Below are 19,131 nucleotides of genomic sequence, written 5' to 3'. Positions count from 1 at the left end.
TRCTTCCCAACTCCTTCTCTTTGCTCCTGCCAAAGAGGGGAGGAAAGGATGAAAGCAACTGAAACAGCTGAAAGGGAAAATAAGTAACAGCCATTGAGGACTTGAAAGTTAAGCAAGGAAGTAATTAGTGGAACAGCTGAAAGAGGAAGGCATCATGAAAGGGCAAAATGGTGGATAAAAAGCCAGATGAAAGAAGAGAGATAACGAGCAGGCTGTAAGCAGCTTAGCGAGGCTGCTCTTGGCTGCTACCCCTCCAGCTATTTCTAGGTTCACCTTTCTACCAACTCTGTCCTGAGAGACACTTGCTTCCTTCAAACCTGCCCGCTCCTGAACTCGCTGCCCTTCCCTGTCTGCAGAGAGCACTCAGCTCTGCCTACTGCTTTATTCCTTATGACAGATAAGGCCACTCAAATCCCAGCACTTGCCTCCCCYAGACGAAGGGCCTGGATTTCAGCTGTGCAGCTTAGTCCCCGTTAGGCACGGGGCAAATGCAGCTCAGTGTCTTTGTCTTGACAGCTCTGCTCTCAGCCCTGCCTGGGGAGGCAAGAGACTTGCATGGGTATGTTGAAGGGCACAGCCAGACCTTTGGAGAGAGTGAACAATTGGACACAAAATCCTGTTAGAACAAGGCAGAAGGGAGGTTTGGCTGGTGTCGATTCAGAACATGAGACTGTAATAATATTTGCCCTTGGTTCAACCTCATATACTGCATACAAAAGCCTCTGTTTGAATAAAGGAATGGTCAGGGAGACATCAGCTGAGAAGAGCCAAGAAACTCAAATCAAAGTCCCAATTCTCTCTGTCCGGAAATTTAACTGTTTTGGAAAGAAACAAAAACACATGAGAGGTAGACAAGGAAAGGGCAAAACAGATTTCTTGCTGAACTTTCTCACATGTGTGTTCCACAGAAAGGGTTCAAACTATGCATTTTCTCTTTCAAGAGACCAGTTTGGCTCTGCGAAAGCAGCCTTGGCTTCTTGCATAAATAAAGTTGTACTGTTCATTATAGCCTGCAGGACACGAAGGAAAGAACCAGGAATAAGATGAGCTAGGCCTTGTCCTGTTCTACTTTTGCCATGGGACAAGCAGGTATAGCAGTAGTCACTGAYGGAGGCAGGTCAGCTAGAAATATGGTCCTAAACACATGTGTGAGGCGCTTCTGCCTTCTCTGTTATACGTTACTGTCCTAGAAGACTATTCCCTTAAGGACTCTGTAGAGTGTCTCTTTGGGCATCCAAATGCTAATATATGAAAAATGGCTGCTGCAGTCCAGGAGACAACAGCATGACCGTGAAGAGAGCAGGCAAAGCTTGACCATGTATTTGGATAGCCTGTGTTCACCTCGCTACCACCCTCAGCTCATGGCCTTCTTTAGAAGTCTAAATTAGCACCAGGAACAGAACTGTGATAACGCTGAGTGGGAATGAATCAGATCATCAGTTGCAAGATTCCTTGCTTCACTCCTTCCATCCCACAGATCCTGTGCCTCGACAGAATGGAACAAGGCAGCTTTTCTGAGGCATTTACCTGAGCAGTCTGCACCAAAAAGCTGTTCGCCTGGGGTGAACATCAGCACCTGCTCTTTTGTCCCATATATCTTTCCTCTGAGGATCTAGGTTGGGTCACCGTGGGAAGGAAAGCCAAGAAGGGGGTATGACACCCCTGACACGTGGCACTCACATCTGGAGGAGCTGCCAAAACAAGCTAGTTCTTCAGATTAAATACAGGTGAAATAACAGCTTTAGCAGTAGTAAGTAGGTGGCAGCATGCATGAGTTGAGCCTTCAACTTTCTCATGCCAGAATAGGTCATTTCCAGTGCTGTTAATCTCCAGTTGCTCTGTTGTCATGACATTCCATAAACAAATGCCCATCAGAAGTTTCCATGCAGTCTACCATTTTGAGAGGAGACAAAGATCACACATCAGGTAGGTCATTGAATGTAGCCTGAAGAGCCAGCTCCTCTCCTGGCAAATTGATGGCCTCAACTGCTGCTGGACTGGGAAAGAGACAGCAAGAGTGGTCATACCAAAGAAAGTGCACATGAGAGCAGATTTCAGCCCATATGATTGCCCATAACTTCTACTATTAAAAAATAAAAATGACTTCTTTTTGGAGGACCTCAGTAGGTTGAAACTCAGCAATAGTAGGTACTGCTACCAGCATCTTCTATAGCTTCTGTCCTGTGTCTCCAAACCCAAATCTTTCCAACTCCCATTTCTAGAGCTTAGTTACTTCATCATCCTTCTATTTATGCTGTTATGTTCCAGGCTAACCAAACCTTAGCAATACCCTAGTTAGAAAGAGTTCAGTTACCTCCATATAGTGCCAGCTCCTTAGCAAAGTCTGTTCCTCCAACTTTTCTCCACAGACATAAAAGCATGGGAAGTTTTACATCTTTTCTGCAAAATAGCCAGGTGCAGGGATGGAGCTGCACAGGATTACAGACTAGAACAGATGCTGGTTGAATGCATGTGGGCTCAGAACTAGTCTGCTCCATGTGGAAGGATGTTGTGGGCTTATCCTGCATTTTTGCTGCGATTTTCTTGGCAAGTCTCATTAGAGTCTGTTTCAGCACGAGTATTTTTGTTCCATTATGCCATGCAACAGTCTATAACTTTATGTACATGTCCCTGCAAATTACTGAGCAGTTATGTGCAGTGGGTACAAAAACAAATTCCATGTAACTTCCCTTTGCTCAGAAAAACATAAATAATTTTAAAGGTTTCTACAGAGTATGCAGAATTTATTTAATACTCTTGATAACGTTGCAAGTGAGATCTTAATTCACCTTTACAGATATTACTGCTGGATCAAAAATTCTACTGTGGATCTCCTTTCAGGAACAGGAATCAGAACTGACCTTGCTGTTCTCACGCGGGCAAAAGGATGTGTTAACTCAGGCTGTGGGCACTTCTTTATTATACTATTACACAAAGAGTATTTTAAAAAGTCAAATGGTATCATTATCTCCAGCATGGCCATGCTGGTCATGTTTACATGCCTGGCACATCCTCTGGCTAGGAAGGAGGGACAGGATGCAGGTGCTTCGCTTCGGTTAGACAGAACACCACAGATCCAAAGCCTTGACTTTCCTCATTTCAGCCTGGACGCGCTGCATCCATCCTCCTGAGAAAGCAAGTGACCTAATCCAGTTTGCTGTTAATGAGCACTGTGTCCTCTGCTGCCCAGCTGGAGGCACAGAGAGGTTCACAAAGCCATCAACCCAGAGACACAGCCAGTCCACCCACCAGTGGGATTGCAGCCTACTGCTCTGCTGCACCATATTGCCTTCAATTGTACTTACACATTGCTTCCTATTCTCACAGACCAGTATTTGGGACCTAAAATTCTTGCCTATGTTTGCCCGAGGTTGAAAATCGGAGCCGAATCATGTTGCTGCGGCCCGTTTTTAGATAGCCTGTTGATTTGTCTTTTCTATGGCTTTTTTCTCTTTTGATCTCCAGGGCTATTCACAGTTCAGTTGTTTCCCAGAAGCAGCTTGTTGCAGTTTGCTTGGGTTTGAACTAGCCTTTGAAACCACTGACGAGGAGGCATCTCACTTCTGCACAAGATCTTGAGGAAACAGCAGGATAATTTATGAGAGAAACTACAGGTCTTCAAAGGAGAACATCTTTTCAGCAGAAGTCCCTTTTCTTCAAAGGAAAATTTCCCTGTGCCTTGTGAACCTGCATGTCTCTACATAAAATAAATATGTATTTTATACTCACCCTGTCTGTGGCATGGTATGTGTATGCATAAAGGCAAAATGCCCTCAGAGCATTGCAAGAGGTGATGTCTGAGGATGGAAAAAGCCCTGCAACCCAAAGGTGGATATTAACAAGCTTCAAGGAAGCAACCAGCAGGACAGCACGGGAGCAGGCAGCGTCCCGGCACCTCACAGAGAAAGGGGTTGGCTCTGGCAGCAAATGGTCTCCAGCGAAAATAAGCTCATGGAGATGATTAGAAAGGCAGGACTGTAGGGTTGGCTTGGGAAGTTGTGGCTCTGCCCTTCTGGCTGATGCTGGGCAACTCATTTCACTGCTCCCTTTTGAGACTGAAGCTGTCTGGAAAGAAACAGAATGCCCCTAATTTGCCTTCCACACAACTCTTCAATAACTCTCCTTCTGCTGTTTAAAAGAGGGCTGAGGAGCGGCCTTGGACACAGCCTCCAGCTTGATCTCTCTGCCTGCTTCCCACAGCAGGGCTTCCCAGGCTGATTCCCAGCTGCCGGAGCAGGAGCATGGAACACGCAGCTACCGCTCCATAGCCCAGCCTTGCTCAGCCACTGCAGTGTGAGAAAGAGCAGCCTCAAGCTGCGCCTACAGCTGGGCCTGGTCTTGGTGTTGCTTCCTGCCTTTATGGGCAACGAACCTGGGCCTGGGGGCAGCCAAGGGTGTGTGCCCAACAGCAGCTGATACTGGGACTGGTGTCTCTTGGCACAGGGCAGGGCTGCCTCTCTTGCCCTTCCAGAAAGCCCTTGGACAGTGCTGCAATATAGCTGCAAGCACCTATAGAAAGGGCCGCCTGTTGGCCTCTATTCTGGAGGCCAAGACCTCAGAACAGACTGCGTTCACCAGTGCCACCAGCACCACTGGCATCCCAGTGACAGCAGTGCTTGACTGTCTTCACCCAATACACTCTGAATCTCGTCCCAAAATGAAAGCAATTTGCAGCTGGGATAGATGAACTTAATTTGATATGAGGCAAATGGTGCCTTTTCCACACCAGGTAAAGATGTGGAAGGCCAGAGATGTGGACTTTGCCATTCTGGAGCACATATGGGGTCAGGTCAGGTTTTTCCCTACAAACAGGAGAAGCCATGTGGTTTTTGTATAATTTGGAACGTTTTCTTACAGAATGAAGATTGATTAGACGCCTGGAGTTCCCCAGAAACAATGTTGATAGTGTTAGCAGCCTGCGTGCCACAAGAACCCATTCATAAAAAAGAAATCCTCATTTTATAATTTTTTTTTAAACTTTACGTTCTTGGAAAATAAAGACATTTATTGGGTAACTATCACAGTTCCTCTTTCATCACCTTGTCATAAATCCCACGGGCTCTGAATTCCTCTAACAATCTCTCAGTTAAATTGTGACCTGCCTATTCTAATAAACAAACTTTTTTTTATTTTATTTTTCCCCTAGAAGGCTGGAAACAGCTAAGAATTGGGGTATCCTCACTGGGGTATTTTGCAGTAAGGCACAGGACAACTGGGCTCTCACAGCCCCAATCCAGCTAAGCACCTTGGCACATGCTTCAGCAATTTGGTGAGGGGGGACTCATTTGTGAGTCCTGTAGTTCCTGTTCCTGTTTGTGAGTTCCCTGTAGTACACGACAACCTGAGCAGCCAACACCCTGACCCTTTCTCTAGAAAACTATTACAAGAGAATCAATAGAGAGTATGAATGAGCTGTACCAACCTGCCACAGTAGACTGTGTTTTCATGGGCAACATTTCATTCCAGCTGTCAGGAAGTTTGTAGCCTCCAGCCCACTTTCCACAAGGCTGGGAAACTGGATCCGATCGCCCCTTCGCAGCTCTCTGCTCACCCACCTCGGCCCAGGCCAGTTTGCAGTGTGTGTTCACGTGCTTGCAGGTTTGTTTGCAGCCTCTCATGTCACTCCCAGCCTGCTCCTGCCCTGCCTTTGGTGACCCACACCACACCAGTTGGAACAAGCACAAGCCCCGGATACGGGACAGGCCTCCTGTGCAGGGCCCAATGCCAAGAGAGCAGCCGAGAATCTTCTCTTTGCCTTCTGCAGGTGGCTCTGGCTCCCAGCAAGGCACGCTGAGTTTGGGGGGCTGGTTTTTGCACTAGAAGGTTTGGATCAGACACCTCCTACTTTCTTTATGGCTCAGAGTGTTTTCCTGAAAACTACTGCCGTGAGAGAGCTTTCTGCTGGGGTAAAATATTGAGGAATAAATTTTTCTCTTTCATTTATTCTTCCTCCACCAGCAGGGGATGGACACAGTAGGCATTTACTCTGTTTCTGCCAGAATAATCTGGCTTGGACATCTTGCATGCCAGTGAGTAATTCATGAAGAGCCTCCCAGCACTTGAGGGGTGGGATGTAGAGCAGGATTCATCAAGATCTTCATCATTTCTGGCAGGAGTGGAGTCCTTCACACAGACACAGAGTAACAGGGCCCATTTCTTCTCCTTCTCTGCCCCCAGATGCTGGGGGGTTGTTATCTTCAACCTAGCAGTGCTCCCCATACACTGCAGAGCCCTGGGGAACTCGTCTGTGTGCCCACACAGCCTGAAAAGCTCAGATGAGCAGCAGACCTTCTCTCTGAAGCTCCGTGGTAGGCATGGACTTGGAGGAGAGAGGGCAAGAAGAAGAAATTTGAAAACAACCTTTCCCTTTTAAGAGGAGTGTGCTTGAAACTGCCTTGCCAGCTCCTGCGGTGCAGCCTGCCAGGCAGTAGTACTGCTCCACGCTCCAGGATCAACAAACTACACGTTTGCCTTCTCACCAGGGCCAGCACTAATACTGCCCCAGCTTAACRCCCTCGGACACTGCCACAACTGCGAGAGCTGCCCTGGGAGGAAGGATCGTTGTGGAGACCYCTTGAAAAGAGTGGCTGCTCCAGCAGGAGCGAACTGTTCTGCTGCAGGCAGAAAACAAAAAATCCCATAGCCAGATGGATGCAAAAAGATGTTTGTGGAAGTACTGGGGAAAATCCAGCGCAGGGCTACGAGGGGGATCACGGGCCTGGAACATCTGCCCTATGAGGAAAGGGTGAGAGAGCTGGGCCTGTTCAGGCTGAAGAAGAAAAGGCTGAGGAGGGATCTGATCTGTGTCTATAAATACCTCAAGGGAGGCAGGGAGGAGGATGGGGTAGCCTCTTTATAAGGGTGGTCACTGGTAGGATTAGAGGAAACAGCCACAAACTGAAGCACCAAAAGTTCCGCAGGAACGTAACAAAAAATTTCTTACCAGTGAGAGGGACAGAGCCCTGGAACAGGCTGCCCGGAGAGGTTGTGGAGTCTCAGTCTCTGGAGATCTTCAAAACCTGCTTGGACGCAGCCCTGTGCCACGTGCTCTAGGTGACTCTGCGTGTGCAGGGGGGTTGGACTGGAGGATCTCCAAATGTCCCTTCCAACCTTAAGGATTCTATGATTCTGCATTTAGGAAAGACCAACCAGCTGAATGCCAGGCTTGGAAAGGACTAACCGGTGGCTTGACCACAGCCAACAACTTGTGTGGCTGCTCCTCGCTGCAGCAGGATGCTGTCGTCAGTGCTGAGAGAATGAGAACTGGTACCTGCCACACTCAGCAAGCACGTCACCTTCCCGACCAAAAGCCTCAGATTTCTTCTCCTCTCTCCTCACCACCTCATCTTTCTCTCTGTTTTCAGATCCTAACCTCACACAACCACTTATTCTTTTTTTTTCAGAAATGAACCCCACAGAGGCCTGTTGAAACTTTGGAGGGTCCATAGAGCCAAAAACCCTGTAATTTTCTGCATTCTAACGAGCCAAAGGATATTCAGATGCACTAGACCATGACAATTAGCATCAATTAGTCTTGAGTATACATTGTGCAAATGAGAATTACTGTTTCTTTTGAAACCAGACAACGCTGCAGAAAATGCAGCCACTCATAAGACCTCAGCAAGAGCAAATGACTTGACTTGTGCTCAGCTTAAGCTTTCAACCAGCAAGGAGTGACAGATACTAATAAACTCTTGTGGGGTGGTAGGGATGAACTGAGATGCTGGAAACATTTTGCTTTTTCTGCACACAGAGCTAACTCAGATCATTGCCAAAAGCTGCAGCTGGTATCCACAGTTAAAATAGTAAAGGTACTATTTTACCAGGTAAAATAGTTTAGGCAAGGTAACTATGGTGTGTTCAAACACAGACCCTTCACGCTGCACCACAAGGGGAATGGGCAGGGTGAATAAAGGGTTTGTCATTCATTTTGATCAATATTTTGTCATTTTGATTCTCCTGTGAACCTCTCAGGGCACGGACAGGATGCAGATTAGGACAGAAGGCCGCTCCACAGCAGCATCCAGAGCAGCTATGCACTGTCACTGCATAGCTTTGCTGGACCTTCTGCATCAGTGCTTAGGGGAGGCAAATGTCCAGCCCTTCAACACCTCCTTTCCTTGGGCAGCCTGCTGCTAACTGGTGTCTCAAGTTAGAGTCTCCCCGCTGTGCATCCAGCCCACATCTACTCCAGGCACCTGCAAATTACCTGATGGGCTGGTCAGATGAGAACACAGTCCTACTCCATTCCTGAAAGTACGGAGATCAATGTCCTCTCTCCTCATTCCAATTGCCAGCCTCAGTTGGACACATGAAAATTCCATGTGCAGCCATAAATCACAGCATTGTCACCTAAAATCAGGGGCTGCAGCAGACTCAGGCTAAACCAGCACTGAGGCTGTGCTAGTGCCACTTAAGGCCACCTGTGCCATATGAATTTAGTAACCAGAGAATGAGCACTAAGCCACAGTGCTGATATTTTTGTTTTAACTGCCTCTTCTCTATTTCTGGCCCATTGTTCTTGCTGGTCCCAAAACTACTGGTGCAGATAAAGTCCATCACAGAGCGACCTCTCCACTTGCTAGGACAGAGTGACATATTCCAGGAGGTACCACTGCTGGAAGGCGTCATGCAAAGAAAGCCAAATCATCTCCTGAACCAATATCTTCCATGTGGACCTTCTGGGATTGAGGCTTCACAGGGAAAATCTCTGTAAAGAGCTCCTAATACTGAGCTTGCACAACAGTCTCCCTCTCCCTGTTTATTTCACCAAACCCAGAAGATATTCTAGTCACAGAGGCAGACAAATCACCTCATTGTGTCAGTCCTTCCCTCTGTAAGCTCATACCTACATACCGTCGTGGTGGTTGAAAAGCTGTGGATGGCTCCAAATCAGGATTTATTTTTAGGCTTCCAGACTGTATATGTTTCTGCCAAAAGAGCCTGGTCCAAAGTTTATTCATGTCCGCGATAAAAATGTCTAATGGCATGAATGACCTTTGGATCAGCTCCAAAGACTATGCACTGATATTAGCACTGAGACTGGCTGGGGATTCCCTTTGGGAAGACTGCCCAGCAAAGAAGGCAGTTTTCACAAAATTGAAATTTTTAGGGAGAAAAACATCCCAATTTTGAACCCTCTTTCCTCCCAGAATAAAGAAATAAAAATATGCTTTTTTTTTTTTCAATTAAGAAGTCAAGAAGCACTATTTTCTTTAGGGCCAGCTGGAACAAAATCAGCAAGCTGTGTTTTGGTTTGAATGTGTTCAATAAACCATTAAAGTCTCATTTCCCTGCAAGCACACTGCCTTGCTGGAGCTGCGGTTTAGGTGTCTCATCCTTCCTAGAGGTGGTTTCCTAGAGGATTACATCCTCGGTGATGCAGAGTGGAACTCTAAGGTCTGTGTGACATGATAGGAGCTAAGGACTGTCCCCTGAGAAAGAGGAGCATTAAGTTCCTGGCCTAGAGCTGTTGGCAGGAAATTCAATTCAAGGGGARGGTGACATTAGTGTTGAATGGAGCYGAAGCAAAACTTTTGGGGTTAATTCAACAAACTAATGGGACACAGGTCAATTTGAGAAATGCCAAAACATTTACTTTTGATCAAAAACTGTCAAATTCTTTGCAATCTGCAAATCATTTTGGGGGGGAATTTCATTCCATGGAAAATTTGGAAATGGCAACATTTCTTCACAGCCAGAAAGAGAAACAGAGGTTAAAAATTCCTCTGGGACATAAATGATGATTTTTCTATGCCCGTAATAATTCTAGAAGGAAGACAACCTCCCATTCCACAAGACTCTGCAGTTAGTAAGAGATCAGAAAATGAAGCCAGCTACCTTGCAGCTAAAAAGCCCTGTAGAGTGAGCACCGAACAACGACCCTCTTTCAGCTGCTGTCTGTCCCATATTTCTAGGGTCTTTTCCCAGGAACCTGCAACTGGAAATCCTCCAAGCTGGGCAGATTCAGGAGTTGCCAAGTAATTAAAAAGCAGATTGTTTTAAGTACCGGCTTCCCTGGACGGCCCAAACCACCTCGACAAGAACACATCTTCTGGGCATTGTGGGTTCCCTGGGATCTAACYTGACCTTCTTTGCACCACAGTCTTCCCTAGAGTTATTCATAGTTCAAGGGAGGCCAGAACTGGGTCCTGTCTCACCACTCGTACCCAGCTGGCAGATTATGAAAGTAAAGCAGAGTGGGGAACAAGCACTGGGAGAATCACCTTTTGGTCTCATTGGAGGTGGTCCTCAAACCATGCCTGAGAGAACTGGCAGAGCAGGCTGAAGAGAAGCTGGGCTGCAGCTGTCTGTGCTGGGGCTGTGTTCAGTTCAGCAGAATATTTTGCTTTCTCTTGATGCCAATTTTGGAAACTTTATAAATACCACACCTAAATAAAATGGAATAAWATAAATGATCCTTTTCAGTCAGCCCACACCCTTCCAACACCCTTCCTGGGAACATCTCAATGCCCAAGTGCTGCAGGGCTCTGTAGGGAAGGGAGTTATTGTTAAAAATATCCAGCCTGGGAAAGAGAACAATTTACGCTCRGTCTACAGCAAGGATGAAGTTCTATTTCATTCTGAGAAGCAAGTGAACAACGTGGTCTCAAGGCCTGCCRTGCAGTCATTAGTGACTTTTACAGCACAGTTTGTAACCTTACAACAGTAGGGACGGAGTCAGGACATGGTGTGAGGGAGCAGTGAGCAAGGATCCAGTCTGCCACCAGGCACAAAGAATAATATATTGATTCTCTGGGAATCTCTCTTTGTCCTGTGAATGCTCCTGGGTCACAGCAGAGATTGAGGGATAATTCCTGGGTGGTTTAGGCTGGCAAACACAAAAGCTGACCAAATCTCAACAGCTAAAAGTTGCTCTAGATAATTAGCCACCTTCTCTTAAGAAGGTGCTCAAAGACTGAGGATAGATGCAACATTAACTAACTGCATGAAACATGGTTCAGACTATGACCCTCAGGACAGCGTAATGCCACTCACCTCTGGACTGAACCATGCAATCCATAAATGTCTGCACTAGAATGTAGTATTTACAGCACCCTTTTATTATTATTATTATTATTGTTATTATTTTCCTTTTTAGCTGAGGACCAAATGTTTGTAGACTGTGGCAAGAGAGGGCCATACATCTGGAAAGTGTCAGATTTAACGCCCGAAGTCATCAGCGCAGGTCAGCTAAAAGTACATGTTTGCTTCYAGCAGCAGCTGTGCAAACTCCTGTTGCTTTGGTTGTGCAGGGCTTATGTAAAGATTCCTCAAAGACAGTGCCCTCTTTGTGAGCCCAGAGCTCTGCTGATCCCTGGCAATTTCAGCCCTGGTTTCAAAAGCAATGGGTCTAAAAAGGCACTCCCACCACAAACAGATGTGTTTCAGCCTCTGTCTAAGGCAGCATTCATTTCATCAAGAAAAGGAAAACATCATAATTTAGGGTCACACGTCTCTTGCCTGTCAGTCAGCCACTGCCAACTATTTTTACAGCATCCCAGGGTGTTGTGGCAGTCTGGAGAACAAGTGACACACCTTTCCAAGGGCTGTCCAAAACGATGCCACTCAGGGAGAACCTTTGAGCTCCAAGCTTTGGTCTTGTCCTTGATTTCCTTTTGAGGAGACCTGAAATAAAATATCTTTGCTTAGTAGACATTTTTTTTCTATTTTTTTCCTATTATACTCTCATTTTCTTTGCTTCTTGTTACTTCACAGACCTGTCCTGCCCACTGCAAAATGTTTATTGTGGGCTTTGTGTTGGAATTTCTCTCATGGCGCTATGGYACAAAAGTGGACCAAATACAGCAGGAGAACAGGTTCCTCCCTACCAATGGCCAGAAACTGAACAGCACCATGTATATTCTGAGAGAAGCCAAATCTCCCTCACTGACTTCAGAAACRTTATTGCCTGTTTTACAATGAGATTGAATCCGGTCAATTATTTAATGTAATTAACAACAAAWTTTTAATTATATAAGGTCCATTAAAACTGCTGGGCATCTGAAAGAGGCAGAAAAAAAAAGTATAGAAAACAATCCCAAACATCCTTGCATTGTAGCCAAATATTATATCCACAGTGCAAACAAAACTATATATTTACAGCTCAGTGAAAACTTTGATTCTTTAGTAGCTTTAGGGTTCAGGGAACTGCTCATTAAACTCTACAAGAGTCTTTATATTGACTTTAAAGGAGCTCTAAAGCAAGACAGAAATGTACAGCATTTTACCAAGAACTCAAAATGGAAAGAAAGGAAAAAAAAAAAAAAAAAGGAAAAAAAAAATCTGGTAATGGTCTTACCTTGCTCTTTCTGAAAGCTGAATGCTTGAAGGGGTCATACTTCTCTGGCTGTGCAGTTTCAACCTGCAGGGTAGAAAGCCTGGACAGTGCCAGAGTTCCTGCGCTGAGACGTCCCCTAGAAGAGTTCATTACAGCAATTGCACGAGAGCTAATGCTACCTGATAAAGAAAGTGGTCAAGAAAATACATGGGAGCAAAATASAGATGATCAATCATCCTTTTTTTTCTGACACTGTCTTTATGTGGGTTGTTTTCACTGGAAATATACACCTAATAATTGCCTGGATTCCATGTTTTTTCAACGTCATTCCTATGGTAAATGCCATTAGTTACTGTACTGTGGTGATTTAAAGCTGAAAACCTACCGTGACCTCCAGAAAAAGAYAGATTAACTTATCTGCTTTAACAAGGAGTTGCTTGAAGCCTTAYACAAAATATTGTATGAGCTTATATTTTGCATGGCCAGTAATTGCTTTCCTGTTATTTTTCTATTAAAGAAATACAAAAAGTAGTGGGGACTCCATGCATAATGGGGGCTGGGTTCTGGTGTTTTTAATCTGCACATCATCTATTCAAACTAATTTAGCTGATGACTCCAGTGATCTCAGCCTGGCTGTCAAGGGCTATGACCACACTTGAATACTCAGCACTCCTAAAACTTTGATGGCAGTTTGGTGAATTCAGAAGGTTTTGATTGACCAATCTAGCCCAAGCTTGAATCTCAAGCCTTGAAGAGCAATTCCAGACACAGCTGTTAGGCAGCTGGATACAGCATGGCCAGATACTGCTGCCAGACAGAGGTACGGTCAGTCCCTCTGAGCTCCACAGRCACCCGGGTCAGTCTGTGTCTGTCTCCATTTATCACAGAAATCAAAAAAGACAGAGTAGAATCTCAGTGATACTGAGTTATTCTTGGATGGCCTGGGATGGGGGAGAGCTGTGTGTGAAGGATTTTCTAAGAGCCTGCTGATAAGGATAAACAGAAGGAAAGTGTTTTCTCAGCTCAATGATGTCTAAGAAAAAGTTACGAAGCTTCAGCAGCTTGGGACTGACAGCCTTCAAGACAGCTCAGTTCTCAGCTCCCTTTCTTTCATCAAGAGAGACAATCACATTCTGGAGCAAGTGGCTTTCAGTTGGATATTAATTTAGAGGTGGCAAGCAAAGACTTTTCATTTGAATAGGTCCCTAGGACAGACTTTTTCTCCTTTTCTTTCTATTTTGGACTCTCAGCAGTGGTGCAGCTCCTGTACAGTGAATTTAATTTGACAATAGATTTGCTTTTCTTGGTTTCCTTCCATAAACCACAGGTTGGGAGCTACTGCTCTTAGAAGAAGATGGCCTTCCAATTCTCACGTCGTCGAAAGGGGCACAAATCATTTCTGACATATCTTACCTGATTTAGAGCTGCAGGAAATAGAGCTGAGAGGCTTATGAAGCCATTTCCCCAKTGTCCAACATGTGCCACAGCGTCACTCCCTGCTCTCAACATGTTCTCAACATCTCAGCAGACAGTTGAGAGCTCTGGTTGTCCTTCCAAGTTTTACAAAGGAGCTAAATGGAGCGGATGTCTGGAGAAGAAATGTATCATTGACCATTAAGACATCACAAGAGGGAATAATGTGTCATAGAATAAAAGAAGCACAACAAAAACCACATAGGTTAGCCCAGAATATGAACTATGAGAGTCCTTATAAAAACATGTATGTTTCTGAGTCAAACAATTCTTCTTTAAGCTGCTCAGGGACGCTTTATATCTCTCCCCAAGAGAGATGCATTTTTTAACCATAACTTAAAAAGTAAAGTCTGAAGAAAACTTACTTTCTTTGAGGAGAGTTATTCTCAATGTTAATCATGTTTCCTCCGTTTCTCTCTCTTTTTTTAAGGCATAAAGTCTTAAAATGGGAAACACTTTGCCTTTTTTAAAGATTTTTGAATTCATCAGGGTAGTTTTTGGCATGTTCTTGTTTTCCTTTGACCTAACTTAGAACAAAAGCATCCTTCCCACTGTGATATTTTTCCCTWGCTTGTCACAAAGCTAAGTAGGCTAGAAAAACAGTAGTAGGAAACACAGTGCATATCTAGAAATCCGGGAGTGAAAATATCCCAGCAGAGAGCCACCTACTTCTCCCTGTGAATGGAAACCTAATGTGGAAAGCATGTGAGATGTCTTTGCAGCCTGCATTCCTCCACATGGTCTTTCTTCTGTCCCCATTATTTCTTCTCCAGGCTTTCACTTCTCTGACTGCCGTGTTGCAGCATTCATCATCAGGCTTTACAGCCTATTTTCTAACAGTAAAGATGATGTTTCATTTGCAAACGAAAAAAAAAAAAAAGCCTCCCATGAAGGAGGATTTTATTTTTGTTGTTAATTAACAAACAGGGGAGTAGTTCTGTGGAACTTTCTACCAGTGCCTCCCAAGCAGACAGCCCACTTGGCCTCTACTAGCACTGGCCAGAGCTTCAGTTCTTCATTTGTGATGCCTCATGTAAATCCTGCCCCAGTGCCTCTACACACCAGTCTGGTGTGAGAACAGGCCCACTGGGGTAGCAGAGCGCTCTCCGCAAGCGGGCAGAAGGGCCGTGAGAAATCAAATCCACATGACTGTATTTACAGGCAACTAAAAAGAGGGCTGCTCTTCCAAGAAAAACTTTTCCATGTAAAAGAATTCATAAACTCCCCCTTTGACTGTCATTCTTGAAATGATGGCCTTGCAAGCTGGAAATTTAAGACCCTACCAGCGTCTTTTCTGTAAGCTGTGATTTATGAATGGTTTCGCTGTTGATTATCCTCCAAGATTACAGCACAGCAGCCCTGACAGACAAGCAGAGGGAATTTCACAGCATAACGGGCAGGTCTTTTGCTAGGGCAGTGAGGCAGGGAGGTGTGTTTTGCCTCAAGAGTAACAATATCAGCAAATGCCAGCAGGAGCCATTTGGCAGTTCARTAATCTGCACATAGGGCCCTATTCAAAGCAAGCTTCATGATGATTTCCCTGGGCTTTGGACTCTGTTTTCACTCTGTAATAGTGGGTTTTTTTTTGCCTTGATTATGGCAAAAAGTGTTCAGACTGCAGTCAAATATGAGTAGGCAGCATTCGCCACATCTAACCCTATGCATGGTTTTTAAAGATCATCCTACTTGGCTACAGGAGCAAAGTCTCACATCTTGTCTGGAAGATCTACTGTCTTAATGTCAAGCCCAAAATAATCAAAGGGAATTTGTTTTCTTTGATTTATTGCCAAGAACAGCCACTCCTGAATCCCAGAAAAGGAGATTCGATGGCTTTGGTTCCCATTTGCTGCTAGACAGTTTGTTCCAGTTCACTGCCATGAGGGAATGTTTATCTGATGAGGGTAAAGGAGCCTGGGCAGGTACAGCCATGACTTGAGGGAGCTGCACAGCACCCACGGTGCAGAATGGATGCAGGGCTAATGGGAGAGAAGAAGTAGCTACAAACCTTCATGGTAGCTTAGAAAAGTTGCACCTCAGGATACTCTAAGAGTTATTTCCCAAGAGAGCTCTCTGAGGCAAACATCTATTAGTTAGATTGGYTCCGTCTAGGTTTGACACGAGGCAAACAACTCCACAAGGTGTCAGGCAAGGTGGACTGGGCCTGATGAACCTGCCTCCTATTCTGGTTTTGCATTTCTCTCAGTTTGAGAGACCCTGATGCTTTCAATTGCACTGTCAGGAGCACACTGTTGAGAGGAAAGACTGCACCTCTTCAAAGGGAACCAAAGAACGTAGCTACCATCCAACTGCAGCCCAAGCTTGTCTTACTGGGCCTAGTTATGTTGTGGGTGTTCCCAAAGGATCGAGTTCGATGGTGAACCAGAATGGACATTCCTAACATTCTTCTCATTTTGCCACCCAGCTTGCTTCAGAAAAAGTCCTGATGTAGGTGTTTGTATCCTGTCTCTTTCTTCCCTCACTCTATTTGACTTTCAGGCCTGGCAGCAGTGGAAGGAAATTTAGCATGTGATGCTGACATCCTGCCATGTCTGTGAGGCAGCAGATTCCAAGAGCATTCAAGTCTAGCAAAGAGAATAGCTAGGGAGACAGAAGGTAGGGGATCCACCAAAGCATCTAGAAGGCTGAACCTTGGGGATTCATGGTCATAAGGGCTTGCTAGTATAACATTCAAGGCCAAAAAGGGCTGATGGATACTGTATTAAAGCTGTGCAGAAGATACAGACGTGGTCAGAACCCAGAGGGAAAGGAGGTAGAAAGGCCACGGTGGACAGGTTGTCAGGGGAATCCAAGAACACCACTTTTGAGCACCACATGGGACAGGAGTCTTTTGGTGCTTAGCCCCAGTGGCAAGGGGGAGCACCCAAGCACAGGGACAAATCCCCAGCAGTCCACTGAGGGGTCTGTCACAACCACACAGTCCTCAGTAGACCCTCTGCTTGTTACCTGAGCAYCACCTGTCTGGCACACAGCAGTTCTCTGGTCCTGGGCAACACCACACTCCTGCAGCTCCCAGCCAAGCACAAGTTCTTCCAACATGTCAGGACTGGACCTGGAATCRTTAACAAAATAGGCAAGTGAAGGAAAGTTGGAGAGTCTGTGAGAAGACTGAGGATTTCATAAAGACCMCTTTAATGAGCAACATCAGGAATGCAGCTCTGATGGAGAGCAACTCTCAGCAGATGGAGTCCTGCAGGAAATTTCTCTAGCTTTCCGCTGCTTGCTCCCTTAATTGCTGTTGTTTTGCACTAAGCAAAATTACTCCTTCAGGATCAGTGCTGGCAGTGGATGCMCCTGTACCACAGCCCATGCCTGCAGCCACTGCTGCCCTTGGACCGCTGTATTTTCACCTGTTTGTCTGCACTCTGCTGCGTCAGGTTTYTTTCCCACCAGACTTTTCTTTCCTCCTTGTTCCACCATACACACAATGACCAAGTTTCCCCATGTCCAGCCAAAACACAAGAACACACCAACCCCCAATAAATTAGGAATTGCTAACCCAAGGATGATTTCAGCAGAGCAACATTGCCTCATCTGAGCCCCCCACCAACTTGCTATTATTTTTCTTATTTAGTGAGGCATTGTACTGTATTTATGTCCTATTTCAACACTGCTAATTCAACCTACCCAACATATAYCTCTCTGTCTGCACTGTACATTCTCCACTGACTTTCTGTTCAGTCAAATATTCACTGGCCAAGAGTTGGACCCTGTGACTCCTGTTCTGCCTCAGGAACGAGTCATTCCTATTGCAGCCTCCAGGACCGGAGGCTTTTCTTACTCCCTGCCCACCCTGAGCTTTATACAGAACAGATCTATCTTAGGCAAATTACTCAGGGCTAACTTTAAACAGTCAAATAATAACACATCTCCACCCCAGTATGTGCACACACATGGCCCTGCACATCCCTGGGTGTTTTGGCCAGCCACAAGTGAAATCAATATCCTTACAAATCCTTGGGGATGCTCATCAATTCCCAACTTTTCCACTATTTAGAGCTCAGCAAACCCAAAGCCATGAACACATATCTCCRTGCTGAACATCCATATCGGGCTGAAATTTACTTAAGAAAAAAAGTTCTTAGCTTCAGAAAAATGGAACCATAGTTTCTCAAAACAAGATTTGGAAAAAATACATTTCCCCTAACTCAACCTAAAGCATATCTCCATAGGAGGAAAGGATACCATGCTCACCCCTGTCAAGAGTCCAAGTCCCTTTTCCTGCTACTCTTTTTCTTGCAGAAAAGCACTTTTGAAGACACCTCCTCCTCTTGCAGCTACCGTCTCACCACTTCAGGAAAGGAACAGGGGAATTGCTGGGTTGAACGACTGCAGTTCACAGCATTAGCTGGCCTGGGAATCCCATTACGTGACAGGTACCCAGCCAGGGCCTAATTTATGGTAAATTTGACCTTCGGTCCCCTCTGACATTTGCCGCTTAGYTGCAGCCGTGCGAGACTTGCAGGCCTGGGCTCTACCCAGCCTGTGTGGCGGCGGGAGCCGAGGAGCGGGTCAGCGGTAGGAATTCGCCGAGGTTCTTGTGTGGGCTGCTCGGTGGCTCTTTGACATTTATAAATCAGCGCCATTCTTCTGCACAGAGCGGTGCGGACAAATTGCTTCAGTTTCTCCAAGACGGGCCCCTCGCTGCAGTCAAAGGTGGAGCTGGGCATCCCCCAGCCCTTTCTTTCTGACCCGAGTGAGGAAAGAAAAAGCCTCCATGAACGGGGCTGGCAAGTCCACATAGCACCACACAGAGCCTGCTTCCCTCGAGAGAACGGGGTCAGGATCCAAGGCCACCTCCAAATGCTTTGTGCCACCCTCACTTGGTGTGAAAGCCTTCAACACGCCATGGCACGACAGACCCTCACRTTTTAATCTGACCCCGGAGGGGACATTGGCTTGTGCTTGTCAGAGCTGATACCAGCGCAAGTAGCCACGGTCGCGTTCTGCCTGATATTGGGCCACCAGCCTGGACCCAGAGGAAGCTGCTGGGTCAGCTTTGGCAGAGCTTCCCACGGAGACCCACCTGTGGTGACTAAAGCTCTGCCCCTTTCTCATGGCCTGSAGTCCACAGAAAGGCAAAGCGTGATGGAAAAACACAGCCAGAACATGGGGACAGAGCCAGGCTCTGCGTGGCACAAACCTGCGTTGGCTTTGGCAAGCCTAGCCTGTCTTACATTCTGCAAAGCCCCGTTTACGTGGGCTCCCTCCTCACCTCTCCCTGCTCCTCTGAGGTGTGCGGAGGCCTCCCGTTTTGTTCCACGGCCCTGAAGTACATTGGCCATCACCCTGGTGTCATGGAGCCAGGGACATCACAAGGAGGGCCTGGAGGGGGACAGAGAAAGCAGGAGGGCGGCCTG

Source organism: Nothoprocta perdicaria, unplaced genomic scaffold, assembly GCF_003342845.1.
Source record: "Nothoprocta perdicaria isolate Ctin4 unplaced genomic scaffold, notPer1 scaffold_2, whole genome shotgun sequence".
Classification (NCBI taxonomy): Eukaryota; Metazoa; Chordata; class Aves; order Tinamiformes; family Tinamidae; genus Nothoprocta; species Nothoprocta perdicaria.
The sequence above is the reverse complement of the archived record's forward strand: the minus strand, read 5'-3'. Positions refer to the sequence as shown.